Source organism: Microcaecilia unicolor, chromosome 1 (assembly GCF_901765095.1).
Source record: "Microcaecilia unicolor chromosome 1, aMicUni1.1, whole genome shotgun sequence".
NCBI classification, from domain to species: domain Eukaryota; kingdom Metazoa; phylum Chordata; class Amphibia; order Gymnophiona; family Siphonopidae; genus Microcaecilia; species Microcaecilia unicolor.
In genome coordinates, this window is record NC_044031.1 from 389,196,917 (window position 1) to 389,209,798 (window position 12,882).

A 12,882-nucleotide genomic window follows, 5' to 3' on the forward strand; every position below is an offset into this window, starting at 1 on the left:
TAACTTTCAAGATCTAGCTTTATTAATGGACTTTGTCTGCTTTTAATGTTGTTAGTTTGGTAAATTAAATAGTGGTGTCTACCAGTACCAGGCAGGCAGTGTATGCCTCCCATTTGAATGGAGGCAGATGGTATAATATATAATAAGACTACAAATCCTTGTAATCCTGTAGTTCCCTCTAATAGGCTCTTTCAGAGCACATATCCAGTTCCCTGTGTCTTATGGGACTCTTTCTATTGGCTTGCCCTGTTCTCTGTGCATGCTGGGCTAATTGCCACCTCTTCTCTCTCCGTCGGGTCTGTAAGAGTTAGTCTGCAGCACATCTCCTCTGTGAACTGAAACTGCTGATGCTGTATTTTGCTGTATGACCTCTTCAAGTACTTTGACTCTACCAAGATTTCACCAGTGTAAAAGTATAAACAGCATTACTCTCAGCATGTTGTTGAACTCCTCCCAGCTTCTCTCTTACATGGAGAGAGAGCTGGTTGAGAACAGACTCCAGGTTTGCAATGCAAAAACTCTTGTCCAGCACATCTGAACTGTAAGTTATTTTTCCTTGTTTGATTACTGCATTAAAGAAGATTTTGGATCAAGGGTTCTGAGTTTTCTTATAGTGATGTTCTATCCTCTGGTTTAAACTGAATGCCAATCACCCAGTGAGATGGCAGAACACTATACATGCTCTTCCTCAAATGTAGTATACATTATTCCATGCAGAAAACATGAAGAAGGGAGATAGGCCAACGATAAAGCCAAGAAACAACTCACACAGACACCATAAGTACATAAGTATTGCCACACTGGGAGAGTCCAAAAGTCCATCAAGCCCAGCATCCTGTTTCCAACAGTGGCCAATCCAGGTCACAAATACCTGACACTTTCCTAATAATACCTAACATTCTATTTGCTTTCTTAGCCGCCGCAGCATACTGAGCAGAGGATTTCAAGGTATCATCAACAACGATGTCGAGATCCCTTTCTTGGTTGGTGATTCCTAATGTGGAACCTTGCATTATGTAGCTATAATTTGGGTTCCTCTTTCCCACATGCATCACTTTGCACTTGCTCACATTAAACATCATTTGCCATTTAGATGCCCAGTCTCCCAGTCTTGTAAGGTCCTCTTGTAATTTTTCACAATCCTCTTGTGATTTAACCACTTTTGAATAACTTTGTGTCGTCAGCAAATTTAATTACCTCACTAGTTACTCCCATCTCTAGATCATTTATAAATATGTTAAAAAGCAGCGGTCCCAGCACAGACCCCTGAGGAACCCCACTATCTACCCTTCTCCATTGAGAATACTGACCATTTAACCCTACTCTCTTTGTTATCTAACCTTTAACCAGTTTTTAATCCACATTAGGACACTACCTCCTATCTCATGACTCTCTAATTTCCTCTGGAGTCTTTCATGAGATACTTTGTCAAATGCCTTTTGAAAATCCAGATACACAATATCAACCAGCTCGCCTTTATCCACATGCTTGTTCACCCCTTCAAAGAAATGTAATAGATTGGTGAGGCAAGATTTGCCTTCCCTAAATCCATGTTGGCTTTGTCTCATTAATCCATGCTTTTGAATATGCTCTATAATTTTGTTCTTTATAATAGTCTCTACCATTTTGCCCGGCACCAACGTCAGGCTCACCAGTCTATAATTTCCCAGATCTCCTCTGGAACCTTTAAAAAAAAAATCGGCGTTACATTGGCCACCCTCCAATCTTCCGGTACCACGCTCGATTTTAAAGATAAATTACATATTAATAACAATAGTTCCGCCAGTTCATTTTTCAATTCTATCAGTACTCTGGGATGAATACCATCCGGACCAGGAGATTTGCTACTCTTCAATTTGTCAAACTGTCCCATTACATCCTCTAGGTTAATAGAGATTTCATTCAGTTTCTCCGACTCGTCAGCTTCGAATACCATTTCTGGCACTAGTATCTCTCCCAAATCTTCCTTGGTGAAGACCGAAGCAAAGAATTCATTTAATCTCTCCACTATGGCTTTGTCTTCCCTGATTGTCCCTTTTACCCCTCGGTCATCTAGCGGTCCAACCAATTCTTTTGCTGGCTTCTTGCTTTTAATATACCTAAAAATATTTTTACTATGTGTTTTTGCCTCCATCGCAATCTTTTTTTCAAAGTCCCTCTTAGCCTTCCTTATCAGCGCTTTGCATTTGACTTGACATTCCTTATGCTGTTTCTTATTATTTTCAGTTGGTTCCTTCTTCCATTTTCTAAAGGATTTTCTTTTTGCTCTAATAGCTTCCTTCACTTCACTTTTTAACCATGTCAGCTGCCGTTTGGTCTTCCTCCCACTTTTTTTAATACGCAGAATAAATTTGGCCTGGGCTTCCAGGATGGTATTTTTGAACAGCATCCATGCCTGAGGTAAATTTTTGACCCTCGCAGCTGCTCCTCTAAGTTTCTTTTTCACCGTTCTTCTCATTTTATCATGGTCTCCTTTTTTAAAGTTAAACGCTAATGTATTTGATTTCCTATGTATACTTACTTCAAAGCTAATATCAATTCCGATCATATTATGATCACTGTTATCAAGTGGCCCCAGCACCATTACTTCCCACACCAGATCATGCGCTCCACTAAGGACTAGGTCTAGAATTTTTCCTTCGCTTGTTGGCTCCTGTACTAGCTGCTCCACAATCCACAATCCAATCATACCGTTCCATACTTAGAATTGTGTGGAGCAATGCTGGCTATAGAGATAGCAGAAATGATACTAAGTGAAAGGGACATTCAACTAGACACAGTCAATTTTTATACTGATGGTAAAGTCATCCTCAGCTACATCTACAACCAATCCAGGAAATTTTACATGTATGTCAGTAACAGAGTTGAGTATATACGAAGTCAACACAATCAGAACAGTGATATTATATGCCAACTAACCAAAACCCAGAAGAATGCCACCAGAGCTGTGCCAGCATCCCATCTAATGGAAACCATATAGTTATTGGGAACAGATTTCCTTCTAAAACCTGGCCATATGTCCCCAGCTGTTACGATTGTGGCCATGTCTCATGTGCTCATTCATTTTGCCACCTGGTGGTTAGATCTGGTGGCTGCAACGGACAGTCTGGTTGTTGTTTCTCATGTTCCAGAAGTCATGCTGGTCCGGTCCGGTCCGGTCCGGATCTTCCAGCCTTCCAGACTGTCTTGGGACTTTTGGAACTTAGCAGCACCCTTACCTGGTGAACTCCCTTGTCGGTTGCCTTTATGAACCACCGGCAGTGGCGTTCCTAGGGGGGCTGGCACCCGGGGTGGATCGCCGATTCGCCCCGCCCCTCGGGTGCAGCGCCCCCCCAATGCAGCAAGGACCCCCCCCCCGGCGAAAGGACACCTCCACGAAGAACACCCCCCCGCCGGGTGCACACCTCCGGGGGGGGGGGGGGGTGTGCCGCGCGCACCTGTCCTCTGTTGTTTCATGCTTCTTCTCTGCCCCGGAACAGGAAGTAACCTGTTCCGGGGCAGAGAAGAAGCATGGAACAACGGAGGGCAGGCGGGCGCGACACCTCCCCCGGCGGCGTGCACCCAGGGAGGACCGCCCCCCCCTAGGAACACCACTGACCACTGGGTTACTTTCTACTTTGCCTTAGCAACAGAGGTCATCTGATGAGCTTCTCATTGGTGAGAGTTGTTGCAGTGCTTCCTGTTCTCCGTATCCTGTGGTGGACCTGCCCTGCTTGTTTTCCCTGGTTTACTTCTCCTGCTTGCTGCCTGCCCAAGACTCAGCGTGTTTCCTGGTTTAATTCTCCTGCTTGCTGCCTGCCCAAGACTCGGCGTGTTTCCTGGTTTACTTCTCCTGCTTGGTGCCTGCCCAACACTTGGCTTGTTCCCTGGTTTATTCTACTGCTTGCCGCCAGCCTAAGACTCTGTTTGGTTTCCTGGACGCTTCTACTGTGCCCTGCCCTGCCTGTTCCAGCTTGCTCTACTTCAGCTGCAGCTTCAGTCCAGCTGTTCCAGTTCTGGTTGTATCTGACTGTCTGTGTTCTGCCTTGTCTCTTGTTTTGGGGTGATTCTCCTGCCATTGCCACTCCTCAGCAGTGGCCCAAGGGCTCACGTTTCCTCACTAACGTGACACCCAGCTATGGAAAACTCCTTTGAGCTTAAAGACCCTAACTCTGACACAGGGATCTGTCCAGAGTTGACCGTTCTTTTCACTAACATTGTGTCTTCAGTTTATCCACCAGCTGATGAAAGATCAGATACCTATCATCAAAGTTTCATCAGAGATGCAGAACTGCAGATCAATAATTACAACTTGGCACCATTTGGGAACTTCAATACCAGACTCCCATGGAAGACAGAAAACTTCTTCAGCCATCATAGATCCAGTGATCCACATACACCATGAAGAGACATGAACTCCGTGGACTGTTGTCCACTACAGAGACTCAGAGACTTTTTCTCTTTGTTATATTGTTTGTTGTCTGTCTCTCATTTCAGTTCCTGTAAGATTGCCAGAGATAAGTCACCTGAATAACAGAAAACTTGAGACATGCAAGGAGTTATTTAACTTTCAAGATCTAGCTTTATTAATGGACTTTGTCTGCTTTTAATGTTGTTAGTTTGGTAAATTAAATAGTGGTGTCTACCAGTACCAGGCAGGCAGTGTATGCCTCCCATTTGAATGGAGGCAGATGGTATAATATATAATAAGACTACAAATCCTTGTAATCCTGTAGTTCCCTCTAATAGGCTCTTTCAGAGCACATATCCAGTTCCCTGTGTCTTATGGGACTCTTTCTATTGGCTTGCCCTGTTCTCTGTGCATGCTGGGCTAATTGCCACCTCTTCTCTCTCCGTCGGGTCTGTAAGAGTTAGTCTGCAGCACATCTCCTCTGTGAACTGAAACTGCTGATGCTGTATTTTGCTGTATGACCTCTTCAAGTACTTTGACTCTACCAAGATTTCACCAGTGTAAAAGTATAAACAGCATTACTCTCAGCATGTTGTTGAACTCCTCCCAGCTTCTCTCTTACATGGAGAGAGAGCTGGTTGAGAACAGACTCCAGGTTTGCAATGCAAAAACTCTTGTCCAGCACATCTGAACTGTAAGTTATTTTTCCTTGTTTGATTACTGCATTAAAGAAGATTTTGGATCAAGGGTTCTGAGTTTTCTTATAGTGATGTTCTATCCTCTGGTTTAAACTGAATGCCAATCACCCAGTGAGATGGCAGAACACTATACATGCTCTTCCTCAAATGTAGTATACATTATTCCATGCAGAAAACATGAAGAAGGGAGATAGGCCAACGATAAAGCCAAGAAACAACTCACACAGACACCATAAGTACATAAGTATTGCCACACTGGGAGAGTCCAAAAGTCCATCAAGCCCAGCATCCTGTTTCCAACAGTGGCCAATCCAGGTCACAAATACCTGACACTTTCCTAATAATACCTAACATTCTATTTGCTTTCTTAGCCGCCGCAGCATACTGAGCAGAGGATTTCAAGGTATCATCAACAACGATGTCGAGATCCCTTTCTTGGTTGGTGATTCCTAATGTGGAACCTTGCATTATGTAGCTATAATTTGGGTTCCTCTTTCCCACATGCATCACTTTGCACTTGCTCACATTAAACATCATTTGCCATTTAGATGCCCAGTCTCCCAGTCTTGTAAGGTCCTCTTGTAATTTTTCACAATCCTCTTGTGATTTAACCACTTTTGAATAACTTTGTGTCGTCAGCAAATTTAATTACCTCACTAGTTACTCCCATCTCTAGATCATTTATAAATATGTTAAAAAGCAGCGGTCCCAGCACAGACCCCTGAGGAACCCCACTATCTACCCTTCTCCATTGAGAATACTGACCATTTAACCCTACTCTCTTTGTTATCTAACCTTTAACCAGTTTTTAATCCACATTAGGACACTACCTCCTATCTCATGACTCTCTAATTTCCTCTGGAGTCTTTCATGAGATACTTTGTCAAATGCCTTTTGAAAATCCAGATACACAATATCAACCAGCTCGCCTTTATCCACATGCTTGTTCACCCCTTCAAAGAAATGTAATAGATTGGTGAGGCAAGATTTGCCTTCCCTAAATCCATGTTGGCTTTGTCTCATTAATCCATGCTTTTGAATATGCTCTATAATTTTGTTCTTTATAATAGTCTCTACCATTTTGCCCGGCACCAACGTCAGGCTCACCAGTCTATAATTTCCCAGATCTCCTCTGGAACCTTTAAAAAAAAAATCGGCGTTACATTGGCCACCCTCCAATCTTCCGGTACCACGCTCGATTTTAAAGATAAATTACATATTAATAACAATAGTTCCGCCAGTTCATTTTTCAATTCTATCAGTACTCTGGGATGAATACCATCCGGACCAGGAGATTTGCTACTCTTCAATTTGTCAAACTGTCCCATTACATCCTCTAGGTTAATAGAGATTTCATTCAGTTTCTCCGACTCGTCAGCTTCGAATACCATTTCTGGCACTAGTATCTCTCCCAAATCTTCCTTGGTGAAGACCGAAGCAAAGAATTCATTTAATCTCTCCACTATGGCTTTGTCTTCCCTGATTGTCCCTTTTACCCCTCGGTCATCTAGCGGTCCAACCAATTCTTTTGCTGGCTTCTTGCTTTTAATATACCTAAAAATATTTTTACTATGTGTTTTTGCCTCCATCGCAATCTTTTTTTCAAAGTCCCTCTTAGCCTTCCTTATCAGCGCTTTGCATTTGACTTGACATTCCTTATGCTGTTTCTTATTATTTTCAGTTGGTTCCTTCTTCCATTTTCTAAAGGATTTTCTTTTTGCTCTAATAGCTTCCTTCACTTCACTTTTTAACCATGTCAGCTGCCGTTTGGTCTTCCTCCCACTTTTTTTAATACGCAGAATAAATTTGGCCTGGGCTTCCAGGATGGTATTTTTGAACAGCATCCATGCCTGAGGTAAATTTTTGACCCTCGCAGCTGCTCCTCTAAGTTTCTTTTTCACCGTTCTTCTCATTTTATCATGGTCTCCTTTTTTAAAGTTAAACGCTAATGTATTTGATTTCCTATGTATACTTACTTCAAAGCTAATATCAATTCCGATCATATTATGATCACTGTTATCAAGTGGCCCCAGCACCATTACTTCCCACACCAGATCATGCGCTCCACTAAGGACTAGGTCTAGAATTTTTCCTTCGCTTGTTGGCTCCTGTACTAGCTGCTCCATAAAGCAATCCCTGATTTTATCAAGGAATTTTACCTCCCTAGCACATCCTGATGTTACATTTACCCAGGCAATATCGGGGTAATTTAAATCACCCATTATTACCATGTTGCCCAGTTTGTTAGCCTCCCTAATTTCCAATAACATTTCTACATCCGTCTGTTCATCCTGGCCTGGTAGTACACTCCTATCACTATCCTTTTCCCCTTTACACATGGAATTTCAATCCACAGAGATTCCAAGATGTGTTTTGTTTCCTGTAGAATTTTCAATCTATTTGATTCAAGGCTCTCGTTAATATACAATGCTACCCCTCCACCAATTCGATCCACCCTATCACTATGATATAATTTGTACCCTGGTTTGACAGTGTCTCACTGGTTATCCTCCTTCCACCAGGTCTCAGAAAATCCTATTATATCTAATTTTTCATTTAGTGCAATATATTCTAACTCTCCCATCTTATTTCTTAGGCTTCTGGCATTTGCATATAGACATTTCAAATTCAAACTATGTTTGTTGTTCCTATTATATCATGCTCAGTACTTGACAGTGTTAAATTACAATATTTTGTCTGATTTTTATTTTTATTTAAGAACACCTGATCTACTACGGTCTCTTTTGCAACTTCACTATCGGTATACCCTATCTTCCCTGTTTTGGTGATATCTTTGAAAGATACCTTGTCCCGAACCATGCACTTTTGAGCGACTGTCGGACTTCCCTCAGTTTCTAGTTTAAAAGCTGCTCTACCTCCTTTTTAAATGCTGATGCCAGCAGTCTGGTCATACCTTTGTTAAGGTGGAGCCCATCCTTTCGGAATAGGCGCCCCATTCCCCAGAATGTTGCCCAGTTCCTAACAAATCTAAAACCCTCCTCCATGTACCATCGTCTCATCCATGCATTGAGACTCTGGAGCTCTGCCTGTCTCTTGTGCCCTGCGTGTGGAACAGGTAGCACTTCAGACATGAAACATCACATAGCAGACCAAGGTGACACCTCTTTGGGGAGCATTTTTCAGGACCTGGGCAGTGCATCAGTGACCTTATGATCAGGATACTAACAGGGAACTTTAGAACAATCCAGGAACATAAAACATTTCAAGTTAAAATGATCAGATACAGTACTTTGAAACTAGTAATAAAGAACATTAACATCTAGGTTTCTTATCACATGATAAATCATAAAATTCTACTGCTTGTCACCTTCTGATCACTCATCCATTTCTCCCTCTCCCCCCCCCTCCTTTTCCCCTCGAGACTATATTGGAATGCTTTTATGATTCATTGATAGCATTGTTATCTTTTGCTCATTCTGTCCTGAGCTGAGGAAGGAGATAACAGTTACCAAAAGCTAGTCATGAAATGTATTAAATTATATCAACAAAATGTTAAAGAAAGATATACAACAACATGACTAATAGACACTTTTGAAGAAATCCGGCTCTACAGTCATCCAGAAGGCTCTCAATGTTATTTTGCATCAGAGAACTAACATCTCACCACTGCATTATAAATACAAGATATTTGGCAACAAGTTGGGGAAAATGTCAAGCAGATATTACAAAAGCTTGGGAGGGAACCAAGTTTGTACAAGTTCTCAAAGACAGCGAGAGAAAATATTCAATTCTACTAAAGCTATTTGTAGTGTATTTTATACATTTTTACAAAGCATATAGCAGAGAAAGAGAATTTAGGGGTAATTTTATAAAGCCGATATAGAAATTAGGACTATGTATTTGGCACTGTTTTATAAAAGGGAGTAATGTGCACTTACTTAGGCTATCATATGGAGAAATGTACCTAATAAGTAAAGAATGAGTGTACTGAGTAGAACACAGAAACGAGCATGAATGTACTATGCATTTTATAATATATGTCCATGCCTACATTACAAAAACAAGTGCATGTATTAAACCTGTTATCAACGAGGCCTAAGCTTTAAATTACTGCTTGATGCTAGAGATTATCTTGAGAGCTAGAGGTTAGTCAGTGCTTCTCTTTAAACTTTTTTGTTCATCTGCCTCCCTCCATCCTCCTTCTCCCTTTATGAATCTATTTTTACCCTCTTTCTTTCTGTGTGCTTCCTCTGTCTCGGTGTCTCTGTCTCCAGCTGCCCTTTCTAGCTCCATGTTTGTTTATTTATTTATTTATTTATTTATTGCACTTGTACCCCACATTATCCCACCTTTTTGCAGGCTCAATGTGGCTTACAGAGTGTTGTTATGATACAGTCATTACATGATCTTAGATACAGTCGATAATAAGCTAAGGTAGGTAATTTAGATGCAAGGTGCTAGGTAGGGTGTTGTGAGAGGTGTTTTTGATGCATCTGAGTAGTTTGAGGAATGATTTAGTAAGGATGTCCTTAGTAGGCTTTGTTGAAGAAATGTGTCTTCAAAGATTTGCCTGTCCATCCTCTCTGTGCCCATCTTTCTGCATCTGCCTGGTCTTCTCTCATTCCGCAGATACAAAATACAAAGAGATACATATTAGCCCCTAGGCATGTATATGGGTAGCACTTCTGTACTAATGCCATGCATATGAGATCTCTGAGCAGAAGGCCAGGACTTCAGCAAAATAGCAGCCAGCTGAGGGTGACCAAGCAGCTCTGTATACTCAGTATATCCTTCAGTCTCATTTTGTTCCCTCAGATCCTCACAACAGGGTTTCAACTAAATGTATTCTTCCATTAACATGGGATAACAGCTCTTGCCTACTACAACACCTTTGCAATCAGGTATAAGAGAGGTATAAAGGCTCCAACTTCAGTCTACCTAAAGACTGGCACCCTGGAGGGGCAGGCAGCACCCTAGCAGCTCTGACACTTAGGCCTGAACACAGGGGAGAAAGAGAGTTTGCACAGCCACAAGCTGTTAAACATGCTAGACAACAGATTATAACAGGCGAATCCACCTAGCAGAGTAAGACATGGGCCAGTACTTACATTCTCTTACAGCAGAATGTAAGGTATCCAACTGGCTGACCCCAGAGATAGTGGCATCATCCAGAGTTGGCTGGATCTGATGCCCGGTCAGGGACACAGTAACCTGCTGGAAAGCCACATTGTCACTCCAGCTGCTTGTTTTTCCTTGGCTTCCTAAGGTCTGTCCATTAGTAATGAAGGGTTACCTCCACCCAGAGTCTACAGTGCAATTTCCCTAAAAACAGGCATAATGATAAGCTTACTGGTAGGAGGCCTTATTCAGGAGACCTAACCTACTCAAAGCTGAGATGTATTGTTATGTTATTTTCTTTGGAAGGAATAGACACCTATGAGGTGATAGAAGAATTTTCTGGCTAAGGTTTTTGTTAATGATCCTGCAGCTCCTAGTGCAGTGTCTTTCTCCCTTACACAGAAAGACTTAAGTAACCCTCCACAGATTTTTCAGAAGGCGACGTGACCATCATGACGTACAGGAGCATAAATGAATCTCTTGGTTGTGAATTCTGGTACCAGTGAAGTAAATTTTTCTATAATATGACATACTGCAGCACCCTAGACCTGTGATTTGCTTCTCCCAGATACAGTGGATTTTGCATATTTTAAACCTAAAAGGAGATATCACGTGATGAGTTAAGGAGAGCAGATGTGCGAGAGCTCTCCTCCAGGGCCCTTCCCCCTGTTTGGCCCTACCCAACCACATTTGACTTCTTGGGAAGACAATACTAAAAGAATTATGGCGTACTCAACCTGTTTGTGGTGAGGACAGATGCGGTGATGCCGGGGAAAATGACAAAGAAGGAATCGGAGAGGCTTCGCATAGCTGGTGAATCCAAGATGGCGTCTAGCCTGGTGGTGGCACCAATTCTGTTCATGCTTCCTCAGCTGCATCAAATAACCAAAGCAGTCAAGACTGCGTTGGAGTCCCTATTTGCACATCTCTCAGAGCAGCTTACCAACTTAGAGGCAACAATAGAGGATACAACGCGCCGGACAGAGAATCCTTAAAAGAAGGAACATGGGGACAGAGAGAAAAGCAAGAACAAATAGAGAAAGAGGACTGAATTTAAACTACAGACACAAAAGTTGGAAAACTGATTAAATGCTAGTAAAGATTTCTGTGCTAGCTGGGCTGGATCAAAGGTAGCCAATAGCTATATTTTGCCCTTCTCCTCCAGCCCTGTAGTCACCAGAATTAATACGTTATTATGCTGGAATCACATGGGGGAGCAGGAGGGGATTGTGCCAGTACTTGAAGCCATGGTCTGAAAAATATCTTTAAAATTGCTTCTCTTTGGCAGCTCTGAAATGTAGAGACCTATGATTGAATCTCAAATGAAAGAGGAATAGAGAGTAACACCATCTCCCTTTTTTCACAAAAATGAAACAGTCATTCTCTTTTTACATCTTATGGGAGACTGGTGTTGGACTAAGTGGGCTCATTATGCTGTATTGTCCCAAAGAAATAGCATGGCAACAGCAGGAAGAGGTTACAGGAGAAATGGGTAGAGTTTGGAGGGGGTAATGGGTTCTTGGTTTGGTTTTCCTCTTGGCTCAGCTACTAAGTCCTGGCTTTCCATTCTCACTCGCTGCACACCTCTGCTACAGGCCAGCTTTTGGAGTGTATGATCTGTGTGGCTGTGAGGGGTATTGCTATAATGGTGTTTCACCCCCATATCCTTCCACATCATGTGGGCCAGGGAAAGATGGCAGTGGGAGGATAATGGTGTTTGGCAGAGAATGGAGGAGAAAGAAGGGGATGTTTGGTAAAAGGACAGAATACGAGGGATGTTATGCTGGACTCATGACTAATAAAGGAGGGAGAATTGTGCCAAAGCTGTTATCATCAAATGAGGTGCCAATTTCTATTTTTGCAGAAAGCACTACAGTCACTGCTCATTTTCTTTCTTCCTCAAAACTAACTACCTGTTCCTCTGATCCTATTCCCACCTATCTACTTAGCATTATCTCTCCTGCTGTCATCCCTTTTATGTCATATCCTCAATCTTTTCACTTTCCACTGATGCCTTCAAACATGCCATAGTCACACTAGTTCTTAAAAAACCTTCATTGGACCCTATCTGTCCTTCCAATTGCCCCATCTCCTTCCTCCCTTTCCTATCCAAGATACTTGAATGTGCTGTTCACTGCCGTTGTCTTGACTTTCTTTCATCTCAAGCTATTCTTGATCCACTTCAATCTGGCTTTCACGCTCTTCATTCAACTGAAACAGCACTTGCTAAAGTCTCCAATGACCTGTTCCTGGCCAGATCCAAAAGCCTCTATTCTATCCGCATCTTTCTCGATCTATCTGCTGCTTTTGACACTGTTGATCACCACCTACTCCTTGATACGCTGTCCTCACTTGGATTTCAGAGCTCTGTTCTTTTCTGGTTTTCTTCTTATCTCTCCTATCGTACTTTTAATGTACAGTGGTGGAAATAAGTATTTGATCCCTTGCTGATTTTGTAAGTTTGCCCACTGACAAAGACATGAGCAGCCCATAATTGAAGGGTAGGTTATTGGTAACAGTGAGAGATAGCACATCACAAATTAAATCCGGAAAATCACATTGTGGAAAGTATATGAATTTATTTGCATTCTGCAGAGGGAAATAAGTATTTGATCCCCCACCAACCAGTAAGAGATCTGGCCCCTACAGACCAGGTAGATGCTCCAAATCAACTCGTTACCTGCATGACAGACAGCTGTCGGCAATGGTCACCTG